Below are 12,444 nucleotides of genomic sequence, written 5' to 3'. Positions count from 1 at the left end.
GGACCCAACGCAGCGAGGGGAAAAATTGCAGCATCACAACTACCCCATCGAGACACGGGGTGTTCCCATGCCATTTCATGGAAGAGCATTTTTTATTAATTCCTGTATTTGCAGGACATTAACGTAAGTGCGAACACCCGGACAAATAAAAGATCTGCGAATACGGCAATATTATTTTAGGTTACAACTTTGAAGTAAAAACCCAAGAAGTAAGGACAATAATAAGGAGGCAGTTGAATACAAGTGGTATAAACACGAATCCAGCACCTTCTGACAGTCAGCTCCTATTTCAGGGTGCCGATTAAAGCTTTGTTGCTTACATTATCCCTAAAGGGAGATATTCCATAAATATGTGCGCTAGACTGCCAAAGACCAAACCGTCTGTTACTGCGTTACACACATTTAAAGCAATAAAGCAGGAAATGTTTGTATCCACAGCACTGTACGCTTCACTAATACATAGAAATTTCCTGTCTTTTCATAATATTTGTACAGGACAGAGGGCTTTTATTAAGTGCTTCAGCACATTCCTTACGGGCAGCTAGGTGACCACAGGGAATGAGGACGACTGGTACGTCTTCTTACCAACAGTTGCAAGTTATACGACATACTTAAACTATCTTTAGACCACCTTTGTAGCCAAACATACAGATTTATACAGTCTCACTAACTACTATCCCCTGTCCTTTAACAGATAGATATTATTCTCCCATTCCATGGGTTTCCTCCACTCCTCCAAATGTTCGTAAGAGCAGGCTGTGACTTGGGCCCCATCTCTCAAGAGGGGTGCTCAGGACAGGAGAAGCAGCATGTTGGGCACCAACAGTGGCCTGGTTGGGTCCGTCATGGTACTTGCCCGGTTCCTTGTGAAGCTCGCTCTTTGTCGGTTCAGGTCGTCCCTGCTGCATTACTTCCTACAACACACAACTCACATCACAGATTATTTTTCCCCCAAGGTTAAATCTCCTTGAAGCACACACCAGGTCTCCCCATCCTTCTGCATTACCGACCAAGTACACTCGGGTCCTTGAGCAAAGACAACCCCACAAATGGGTTTGCCTTTTCCCACGGGAGGAGCAATCCACACCGCCTTCCCCAGCCACTTCCCTATGTCCACTACGGGGACCTTATCCCCTCCCACAGTACGTAGGGGCCTTGTTTGGGCAGGACCAGGACGGTTAGCAGATCCTCTGGTGTTAACCGGCCAAGTGGCTCCTGCTAAATTTATATCCCGGTGCTTCCATGCCCCATTGCTCAATGCTCTCAACATAGCCTTTATCAGTCCATTATATGTCTCAATCTTTCCAGTGGCTTGTGGGTGACATGGGATGTGATACACCTACTCAATGCCGCGTTTCTTAGCCCAGGAGTTTGTAAGGTTATTTTGGAAATGAGTCCCATTGTCTGATTCAATTCTTTCTGGGGTACCATGTCACCACAAAATTTGCCTTTCAAGGCCTGAGATGGCGTTTCGGGCAGTGGCATGGTTTACAGGGTATGTTTCTAGCCAACCTCTGTTTCTGGCACAGCACCGTGAGGGCTGTTAGGGGGAAAATTAACTCTGTCCCAGCCAGCCCCAGTACAGGTGTAAACAGAACAACAGAGGTGAGCAGGGGCAGCTCCCAAGTGGAGCTCTGTCTTTTGATAACACTGAAAAGCACGATGGTCCTGTACAAATACCAGCGGTCCTATGACCCGGGGTGGGTAATTTTGTGAATGAAGAATTTCTACAACCCTAAGGGCATAGGTGCATTAGAACATGGTCACTGCTATTAAACTATTGAACTATGCTGGAAAATGTTACGCATCTTTAGTGTGACTGGCAGCAGGCCTCTTTTTTTTCCCTTAAGACTTGTAGTTTCTGGGAAAAAATGATCTTGAATCTTCAAAGCCTGAGGAAACATCAAAACAGTAAGAAAAGAAGAGATGGAAAGATTAAATACGCATTATAAGTGTCTACATCTCTTAGGGCTTGTCTAAACAGGGAAGCTGTTTCGCAATAAGTGAGGGTGTGAGCTGAAGCGCAGCAGCTATTCTGTGCTACTGCCACCCCCAGCAGGGACTCACTTATTTTATTCTGTTTCAGAAAGCTTAAATTTCACATAGAAGTGACTGGGTTGAGTGTTTCCCATTGCTATGGCTCTGGCGTTACCCAATGTGATAGTCAGGCCCAAATAATACGAGTTCAAATGTCCCCTTTTCAGTCAGTGCATTGACTCGCTGCAGGTTCAAGCCGCCTTCTGCGCAGCGTGGATGGCTGCAGGTGGGCACCGACATCTGCCCACGCCAACCCAACACACGGAGCACGGTCTATAAAGCCTGAAAGCCAACGAGTAGGAAATGCAAGTCAGTTTTTTATTGGTGTTCAGGCTATCTCAGTGCGGTCCTCTATAGATGTTGCTTTCTTTCCGTTTAATTATTAATTAGAGTGCTGTGGAATTCCTGTTCCAAACAATACATGATGCTGGGATGGGATACTCAAAGGAATTATTCCAAATTACAAAACATACCATAGGTGCATTTGTCATGGTCATAGAAGCATAGGAAAATGTAGTTTGGGAAGGACCGCTGGAGGTGGTGTGGTACAGCTGGACATCAAAGCAGGCCTGGCCTCGAGGGTTGCTCAGGTCCCCGTTCAGAACAGCACTGGAGATCTCCAAGGAAGGAGATTCCCCAGCCTCTCTGGGCAGCCTCTATGTTCATATCCATTGTCAGTCTGGTATTGTTCACATTTTTCAAGACTTATGCAGATATGAGACTAGTGAGACATCTGATGTTTTGTGAATCTGTTAGTGAAGGAAAAGGAATTTGTGTCAGTAGAGAGAGGAGGAAGTCGGTGACAAGCCAAACTGGGCCATCATCTGTCCACCATGAGAGACACATCTACATTTCTGATGCAATGCAGAACTTGATTTTGTTAGTAAGAGAGTGTGTCTGGGTGAAATTCTACACCTTTTGAATCTGATAAGGACAAAGAAGTACAAGCTACCACCCCCTAGGGCGGAGTGGCAAGATACATTCATCATCCTAAATTAAAGATGTATTTACGGAGGGTTGTGCCATGACACCATGAAAGATGCACAATTAGCTACACAAATTGTTACATAGAAATTTAATCGAGAGGTATGTAAATACCTCCTAGGGAGTGATGGAGCGATACCATACCCACCTCTCCCTCAGCTCCCCAGTCCCCAACACGTTGTTGGTCCCAAGGAGACAAGGAAGTGTCAGTGTTTTAGGGCTGAGGTTTCTCCCTCACCTCACCCCTGTGGCATGGCAGACTGAGCCGAGGTTTCGGGTGTTTCTCTGTCTGCTGGTCGCTGCCTCTGTGGTTCTGGCAGACTACAGGTAGCTGGCATTTCTTGTGTTCACACCACATTGGTACCTCCTTTTAACACTCCTTGCTCATCTCTCTCTCCATCCATTCATGTGAAAGCAGGACATAAAACAATGTTGCTCCATTAGCAAGTCTTGCTCTTAGCCACTCCCCTGCACCCATTCAGTTCATATTTGTAGGATGAAAATCTGGAAATGATATGTACAATTGGACCTGTTGTAGCAGGTCCAGAGGAGGCCACGAAGATGATCAGAGGGCTGGAACAGCTCTGCTATGAAGACAGGCTGAGAGAGTTGTGGTTGTTCAGCCTGGAGAAGAGAAGGCTCTAAGGAGACCTTATAGTGGCCTTCCAGTACCCGAAGGGGCTACTGGAGAGATGGGGAGGGACTCTTGATCAGGGAGTGGAGTGACAGGACGAGGGGTAATGGTTTTAAACTGAAAGAGGGTAGATTTAGATTAGATATCAGGAAGAAATTCTTTACTGTGAGGGTGCTGAGCCCCTGGCCCAGGTTGCCCAGAGAAGCTGTGGCTGCCCCATCCCTGGAGGTGTTCAAGGCCAGGCTGGATGGGGCTTTGAGAGACCTGGTCTAGTGGGAGGTGTCCCTGCCCAGGGCAGGGGGGCTGGATGATCTTTAAGGTCCCTTCCAACTCTAACCATTCTATGATTCTATGAATTTACGTCTCATTCATCTTGCTGCCCTGTGTTTACTGTAGGGCGGGTGATGAGGGCTTCAGAAAGGAGACAGGAAACATAGTCCAGGCATGGACGCGTATAAACAGTGCCGGGGAGGTGGCAGCAGCAGAGGGAATGGGAAGTTTCTGGGCTGCTGCCATGACTGAATGACACAGATGGCTTTCCAGGGAAATGAGTATTTTGGTAATGAGCAGTGAACGTGCTTCAGGCTGGCTGCACCTACAGCCCCGGGAATGCAAACAGTTTAGCAGCAGGTTTGTCAATAAATACCATCTGCTCAGCAGCACTGAATGCAAAATATTGCACAACCTTCCTTACCGGTGGCTGTTGTGTTGCTAGATAGAGGTGAGATAAAAATCACTATTGAATATATATATTTTTTGTAAATACTGTGATTGTGATCTAAAAATTACAAAACTCTAAATTTAATCAGACTTGTTCAACCCCAGTTTAAACCTGGGAGAATTGAACTGCTGCTGTTATGTTTTTTTTCCTGGTGGAGAGTAAGGTGTCTCCACAGAAGGGTGGGCTGTAAGCAAAGCTGCTTCTCGCACAGTTTAGGACACTGAAGTGGCTGAGAAACACTTCCGTGGCTGCCCACAAGGGAATGAAACACAACTCTTCCAGCAGCAGCAGCAGAGCCGGGTTTGCTGGGTGCTGGGATGGGGGCTCGAGGCTGATTCCCTGCCCTGACAAGAGGTGGACTCTTGTCCCAGCCTTTCTCCCTGTGGGGGCACCAAGGGTCCTTTCTGCCTGGCTCCATTTTCCATGAGTTTTGTCAAAGCAGAGTGTCTTGGGGATCTTTACGGCTCTCAGATGTGGTTGAAATTGGTTACTGAATGTGAAGGTTTCTGGGAGAGAAATGAGACATGAGCATCACCTGAAAAGCCTAAAACAGGAATGAGTTCATGCTAATTCTTACCTCAGCAGACATGAGAGGAAAAAAAAAAAAACACACAATGTTGTCCAACTTGGATTGGTGGGTACCATATTCTGCCAGTTTCTTTTAAAGATCTTCGTTTCCCTCTGTCTGAGCTGTAAAATGCATATAAAAGAAGTACAGCTCCAGAACTGGGACTCTCTACAGCTAAATTCATCCAACCCTTGCATAACTGCAAAATGCTAAAAGATTGGATCTTGAGTCTGTTGTCAGAGATTGCCTGGCTGAAACTCACACTCAGAGTTATGTCTGGGTTAGGTTTTTAGTGCAGGATCAGAGAGAATTCCAGGGAGAGACCGGCCTGAAAAAGCAGCTCTTTAAAAGAATAATTTTATAGAAAAACGGAGTGTGAAAGTAATGAAACAAGGAAAAGAAGTGAAGATGCAAAGGAAGATGAGGGGAGTAGAGTTTGTGTGTGTGGAAGGACAGAAGTGACGTACAGAGAGGAGTCACGAAAGAGAAAAGTTTGCTGGCAGAGTAAACCATAAAATGGAGCTCCATGTAATGGAGCTTGCTTATTTGTGTGTGAATCTGGAACAGATCTACTTACCTTTGTGTTTCATTGACATCAGTAACATTTCTGATATGTACAGAATGGCAAACAAATCTGGCCTGAAACTGGCTAGAGAGAAATCAGTTGGAGGAAATTTACTCTTAGAAAAAATTTTATCTACAGCTGCTTGCCCATGTATTGTGCTTAACACAAAAAATGGACCATTTGTTTTTCCGAGAAGTTGTATGACTGATATTATGCATCATGAGGAACAAGTAAGTAATAAAAAAGGCTGCAGTAAAAATATTTAATGAACATTTTCTCCATGTAGTCTAATATCTGGTATGGTTGATGGAATAAAGGAGGGGGGATTTCTGCTTCCATAAATCAGGCCAGTGCTTCAGAAAGCTAAAACGTGCCTCCATGGAAATGTTGGCACTAAAGACACTGGATGGCTGGAGAAGCGGTGGTAAGAGGCCTTTGCAGCTCTTCCAGAAGGGTGACTGTGCCGCCCCATCCTGCTCCCACAGCCGGGAGCATCCCCACTCCTGGGGGTTCACCTCGGCACAGGGGAGCAGTGCAGGGCCTGCCAACACCGTGATCCTGCCGGACTAATCCTGTCTCGATCCCAGATACAGCCCTTTCCTCCAGCACCATCAAAAGACCCCGAGTTGCGATCACCTTTGCTTCTCTTGTGGGCTGCTTTTTGGAGCCCACAAGATGCACAAAATCAGACTCTATCCCTGGGGCTTTTAAGCCCCTTTTCCAGGTGCCTTGCAGACGGGAAATTTGTGCTTAACAGTGTATAACTGGTAAAAGTCACACGTTTTGTTCTGATCTCCTGTCACATGAGGGCCAGTCATGCTTCCTCTGCCCCTTCCTTCCCCCAGCTGCTGCTGAGGAGCGGTGGCCTGGGGCTGGGCTCCTCTGCCTCTCAGACTGCGGGTGAAGTTTGGACTCTTAAATTGCTGACTTTGTATAGAGAAGGGAGAAAAGAAAGAGGAAAAGAAAGAAGGGGAAGGAAAAAACAATCTGGAGTTATGCCGCTGTTGCAAAAGTGCTGTGAGGCAGAAGGGCAGGAGCCCTGCAGCTCCCGCTGCCATTCCTGCCCTTAGACCACTTGTATTCCCTGCAGGCGCATTGCTGTCAATAAGGACATATATGAGAAGATTTCTGTATTATTTCTAGAATACTTCCCTGTAAAAGAGCTTCTGTTTGGTGAAGAAGCTGTTCTGTTTCTTCTTGCTGAGCATTTAACGAAGGTTAATGAAAGTCTCCTTTCTTTGACTTCTCTCCTTGACAGTACAATTCAGTATTTTTTATAAGCTAAAGCAAAATAAATGCTGCAATATGATGTAGTCAGTGTAATATCATTACCTTAACCTGTTCCGGTTTGGTCTGTTACATTATGGATTTAATAAGGGCTCATAGACTCTGAAAAGCAGGAGCTGACTGAGGAATCTCGTGCAAATTTAGGATCTGAAGTTTAGGCTTGGAAGATCAGTCCTGGTTTAAGTGGGGAGGGGGCAGAGCTCTGTTTTGGCTTTGGAGCTGTCCCAGGACAAGCCTTGTTTATTTGTTTATTTGTTTATTTGCCAGAACCCTCTCTGTGTGTGTGCGTGTGTGTGTGTAGGATTTGAAGCTTGGAGGACTCTTGGTCAGGACCAGAAGAGCCGTTCCCCACCTGACGCTGATCATTTCGTCCACAGACACAGTAACCCTGAAGAAACATGACAGCTAAAACCATCAGCCTAATAAGATTATACAAACTATTGCATTGGACTAAAGAGGGTACTCAATGTTTCCGTCCCTGCCAAGGAAGAGGAGCGTACCTGGTTTTGGGAAGAAGGATTTGGGGCAGGGACACTGGCTGGGCTTGGGGCTGCGTCATGGCAGCGGGGGAAGGAGCCAGCAGCACAGCCTCCAAAAACATAACACTGCCAACGGAAAACGACCTTGTATTAAAGTCAGCTTAAAGCAGTCCTGGAAACTACAACCCAGGGGGCATTAGTTTCATACCAAATAAATGAATGAGAACAAAAAATGGTGGTAAACATTAGATATTTGGCTGAGCATGAATTAATAGAGGCAAAGTTGTGGAAGTCTATAGAGGACAATCTTCCATCTCAAAACATATAAAATTCCTTGAGTGTGTGAGCGAAACAGAAGATAAGGGCAAACCAGCACATACCTTTTTTCTAGACTTTAAAAATAAAAATAAAAAGACAAGGACAAATGAGCTAAGACACTTGTGAAGTGCCCTCGAGGCATCTCGCTGTGTTACTACGTGCTCACAAACCTCTGAAGAGCTGATCCTGAAAGGGAGAAATGGAAGTAGATGCAAACAGTTAAGAGTTACAAGTGTTTTGAAACCGAAATGCTTATTTGCATTGCCTGTCATTGCTGACGGAACAAGCACTAGGTCAATGCCACTGAAACGCAGTGGATTCAAAATCATCCAGGAGATGGATTTTTTTTTTATACAAGACTTATATTTTTTATACAAGTTAAAATGAACCCAGTCAAGATACTGGCAACACTAAGAATTTAACCAAAACAGAGGTATCTGAGAACACCTAGAGACAGATGGGAGGCTGGTCGTGGTGGGGAGAGGAGCCTGAGCTGGTGCTGGAGCAAGTCTGTGGGGTGGGGTGGGATGGGATGGGATGGGATGGGATGGGATGAGATGGCTCCTACCGTACATAGCCTGCCTTTCGCTCTTGTCCTTTCACCTGTTTTTATGGGAAAATACTGGATCTAACAAGCAGCCCCATGTGCCACAGAACTAATAAATAAACTAGTAAATAACTTTCTCTGGGTCTGTGCCTGGGGACTGGCAGACTGAGCTCTCCAAGGCTGCAGCACAACTCTGTTGCTTATAAGACATCAGAGAAGCCACACATTGCGAATGTCCTAACCACAGGAAAAGCGTTAATGGGTGTTCATGCTTCATTAAACACCAGCAAATCCACATGAGAGAGAAACCTTGACTAAAGAGTGGATTTTCTGGTGTCTAATAAGGCACAGACTCCCAGTAAGGTTTTTCCCAGGGTTTATTTCATTCTCTTGCCCTTCTTTTTTCTCAGCCTGATTACCTGTTCTCACAAAATTTGCAAGACCTTAATATTTTCCGGGCAATCACTCCTTTGAGAGTAAGGTGGGCAGCGGGTTCAAGAATTACTGGGGAGGGGTTGGATGGAGTGCGACCTTCCAGGAAAACAAGTTGAAAATGAGATTCCATCAGCCCGGCAGGGGCGGGAGGAGCTGCCATGTCTACTGTGCGGATGACAGAGCCGTGCACGGTATTTTTAGAAAGTCGGCCAAGCAGATAGCACCGCATTCCTTTCTGGGCGCTTGCCTTCTTTTTACACAGGCTGTCGTCATCCCAGAGGTCAGAATGGGTGTATAAAACAGCAGTAAAATAGCTGGTTTCACTAACTAGCATCACCACGGAGGTGATGTTTTGCTATCCGCTCCATTGCCCGGAAGGAAAACAAATGGCAAACAACATGCATAGACCCCTCTGGGGTTTTTTGGGGGGGGCCCTGTTGCGGAGGAGGGGGGCAGAGGCTGCCAGGGGTGCGTGGCCATGCAGACCGGAGGGGTTTTGCATTTCTCCGTGTGCTGGAGATGAGGGGAGGTGACCGGGAAGGGAGTGCATCCAGCCCCGGGAGCATCACGGACGGGCGATAACGGCATCGGGCGGGCCTGGGCTTGGGAAACCGGGTCCTGCTTTTGATTGCACTGGAGAAAAGCTAAGGAAAGCAACAGCAAATTAATTAGACAGCTGACGATGGCAAGGCTTCAAGGCGGGCTCAGGGGAGAGGGGAGCGGTTTACTCCTCTGTAAGGTGTTTTTAAGGGATTAGAGAGCAATGCTTCTTCCATCGCATCTGTTCTTTCCTACCAGATGGCCGTGTTTCAGGGCAGAGGCACACTGTGGTCCGTAGGCGGCCAGCACAAGGTTGCTCTGGCCACTGAAAGCCCAATGGCTGATTACGCACATTTCCGAAGTGTGAAACACGTGCATGTTAACAGCACGAGCCCATGCACGTCTCGCTCTCAGCAAACAGGGCTTTATTTTACCTTTCATTGTGATATGTTAAAACTAAAGCTTTCATTAGCTGTTCATGCTGTTACTGCTTTACCTCTTAACTATGGCCAGTTACGGATTGGCTTTTCATTACAATCAGTTGCTCTGGCTCCTGTTTCATTTTGAAGTACTAAAGTTGCACAGGCAGAAGGAGCGTGCAGGCGACGACAGGCAGAGACATTTGTGTGCTGAAAAGCCGCTTGCTGTTTTCTCCTGCTACACCATGGTGCCTATTCAACAGTGTCACCTCTTGATACAGGTCTCAGCATCCCTACACCCTTAAACGTCGCACTGCAATTGCAGCCCTGTTTTTGCCAGAGTTCCCCTTCTGTCTATAAAATTAATCAGCAAAAATGGAAAGTGAGTACTGGCAACCCTTAATGCATCTCTCGCTTCTGACAGCACTTTTATCTGCTGAATGCAAGTATGTGATTTAATAGGCAAGCACACACACACTTTCTTATTGATGGATGAAGTTTCTGCTCCTCACGCAGCGGTGGGGTCAGTGTTACAGGGCGATGCACTCGTAGGCGCTGAAGGGGACTGGGCTCTGCGGTGCTGTGCAAGGGGGATTCCTCGTCCACAGGCATCCCTGTGGCCGGCAGAAGATGTGCCAGAGAAGGTGATGGAAAACTCCAGCTGATTTGGCCCCGATGACAGAGTCTTGTGGTGCCCGAGTCCCCTCTTTTACCCCCGGGAAAGCCACAGTGCCCCCGCCTGGGGCAAGCAGTGAAACCCCACTTGAGAGTTTCCGCAGCAGGGTTACGTGTGAGCTGAAGCTCACAAGCTTGTGAAGGAAACGGTATTGCTTTCTCCTCTGGGATGGCAGATGAGAAGGCTGTGGGGCTGCAGGAGGGCTGCAGAGGCTGCCCGTCAGCCGGTGGTAGGCGCTTATCACGGGCACCATCGGTTGAGTTGTCCTTCACAGCAGTGACACCCACTGCTGGCCCGGGGTGGGTCGAGGGCTGGTGCCCAACAGGCAGCAGGTCACGGGTTGGGAGTGGGGGGCAACGGACCAGCCTCAGGCCAAGATTAGCTGAGATGGGCACCATGTTCCTGGGGCAATGGGAACATCTGGCCCCTGGGAACACCACCATGTCTGGGGAACAGTCCAACGACCGCAAAAGTCCATGCACCACAGAGTGAGAACAGCTGTGTTAACATGGACAGTTGTCTGCCTGCTTCAGAAGGTAAAAAGTGGTAAAAATAACAAGAATAGGGACTGCAAAGCCTCCTGCATGCAAAACTGATAGCACTGGGAAGCAGAATCTGGAGCAGACGGCTGCAGTGTGGCTCAGAGCCCCTCCGCCTTAAAGCCACTGGGGGTTGGCAGGTTCCCAGCGCGTGGCTCGTCCACCCAAGTGCAGACCAGCCCCATGCCTGCACCCAGCCAGATACTGCTCCCTGCCCTATCTCCTTGGGACAAGGAGCCCCAGGCACTGGAGGGGAGATATTTCGAGGCCGACCTGCCTTCCCAGCTCATGCGGCGCTCGCGCCTCTGTCCTGCTGCTGTGGCGGCAGCACCTGTGCTGCCCAAGGCAAGGAGCTGCAGGGTCAGTGCCACCGCTGCCCTCCCATCCCAGCGCAGCAGCCACCGGTAGGTTGGTACCTGCTTCCGGCAAACCCAAACCGAAGACCAATATCACAGTAAATCCCATAGGCAACATGTGAGCGGCTACGAGTGAAGTCTGGCCTCTGTCAGCTACTGACCTGATTAGGGAACAGAAGCAAAATCATTACCGGTGGCACAACTGCCAACTTCTGTAACACCTTCATCTTCCAAAGATGACGGTGATACAGGTCTACATAAAGGGTATGCAGACAGCGGGGCCAATTCTGCCCATGGTGACCCCACCATAGCGCTGCGTGGGGATTTCGGCAGGGCTGTAGCCCTGCGTCTGGAAGCAGGAGTCTTAAGGGACTGTTAAACCCCACACCAGGAGCCACAACATGACAGTGACGGTCACATCTGCCACAGGACAGCCCTGCACGGGAGGAGGTGATGGGAGAAAAATAGCATTTTCCTCTCCCTTTCCTCAGCCTGCCCGTTCTGTGAGGACAGAGAGCTGCCACTGCGTGCACAGTCTCTGGGTTTTGGTGCTCGGCACAGGCACGGCCGCACAGGCACCGGGCAGCGAGGTGGACACCGAAATAGAAACTCTGGTCTCCCCGCAGGAGCGGTGCAGCTCCAGGCCGGCCCCCACACACCTCAGAGCCCCAGCGCAAAAGACAGATGTCTTGTGCTTCTCAAGAATATGTACATACACATATATATGTCCTCAAGCTATATATATATATACACACACTATATATATAGTTTTTATACAGATGTAGGTGTGAGGTTTTTTAATTCCAGTACATCCTATTCCATTGGCAGCCCCTCGGGGCTGGCAGCTTTTTTCAGCTGGGTTGTGAAGTGAAGAAGCAGCTCGTGGGGAAGGTGTCCAGCAGCACGAGGCACGGGGCAGCGTCCCGGGGAGGAGGAGAGCCCTGCTTGCCGGCCGTCCTCGAGCTCTCTCCTGTGTGTCTAACTCAGTGTTACAGAAGAACAACCCACATCAGAACTCCCGGATTGCTTTGGTAAATGCAAGAGTCGGGTCACTCGGCGTTGGCAGAAGCGGGATGGACCTCGTGGCCCTTGGCAGTGGTCACTGCAGGGGCTGGGAATGGGCCACAATGGGCAGTGACTTCTTCGGTCAATTTAGCATGAAGCAAAACAGCACTCGGACTGATTTCATTACCAGTGAGCTGATGAAAAACGCCCTTTTGTGAGAAGAAATCCAGGTGAATTGCTTTTACTTGAGGGTGTAAGTCTTGGATTTCCACTCTGCTTTGTGCTCAGCTGCCTGAGTTGCTGCTGGGCTGGTTTCCCTCTGCCACGGGCACAC

This window comes from Chroicocephalus ridibundus, chromosome 9 (assembly GCF_963924245.1).
Source record: "Chroicocephalus ridibundus chromosome 9, bChrRid1.1, whole genome shotgun sequence".
In the NCBI taxonomy this organism is placed as follows: domain Eukaryota; kingdom Metazoa; phylum Chordata; class Aves; order Charadriiformes; family Laridae; genus Chroicocephalus; species Chroicocephalus ridibundus.
The sequence above is the reverse complement of the archived record's forward strand: the minus strand, read 5'-3'. Positions refer to the sequence as shown.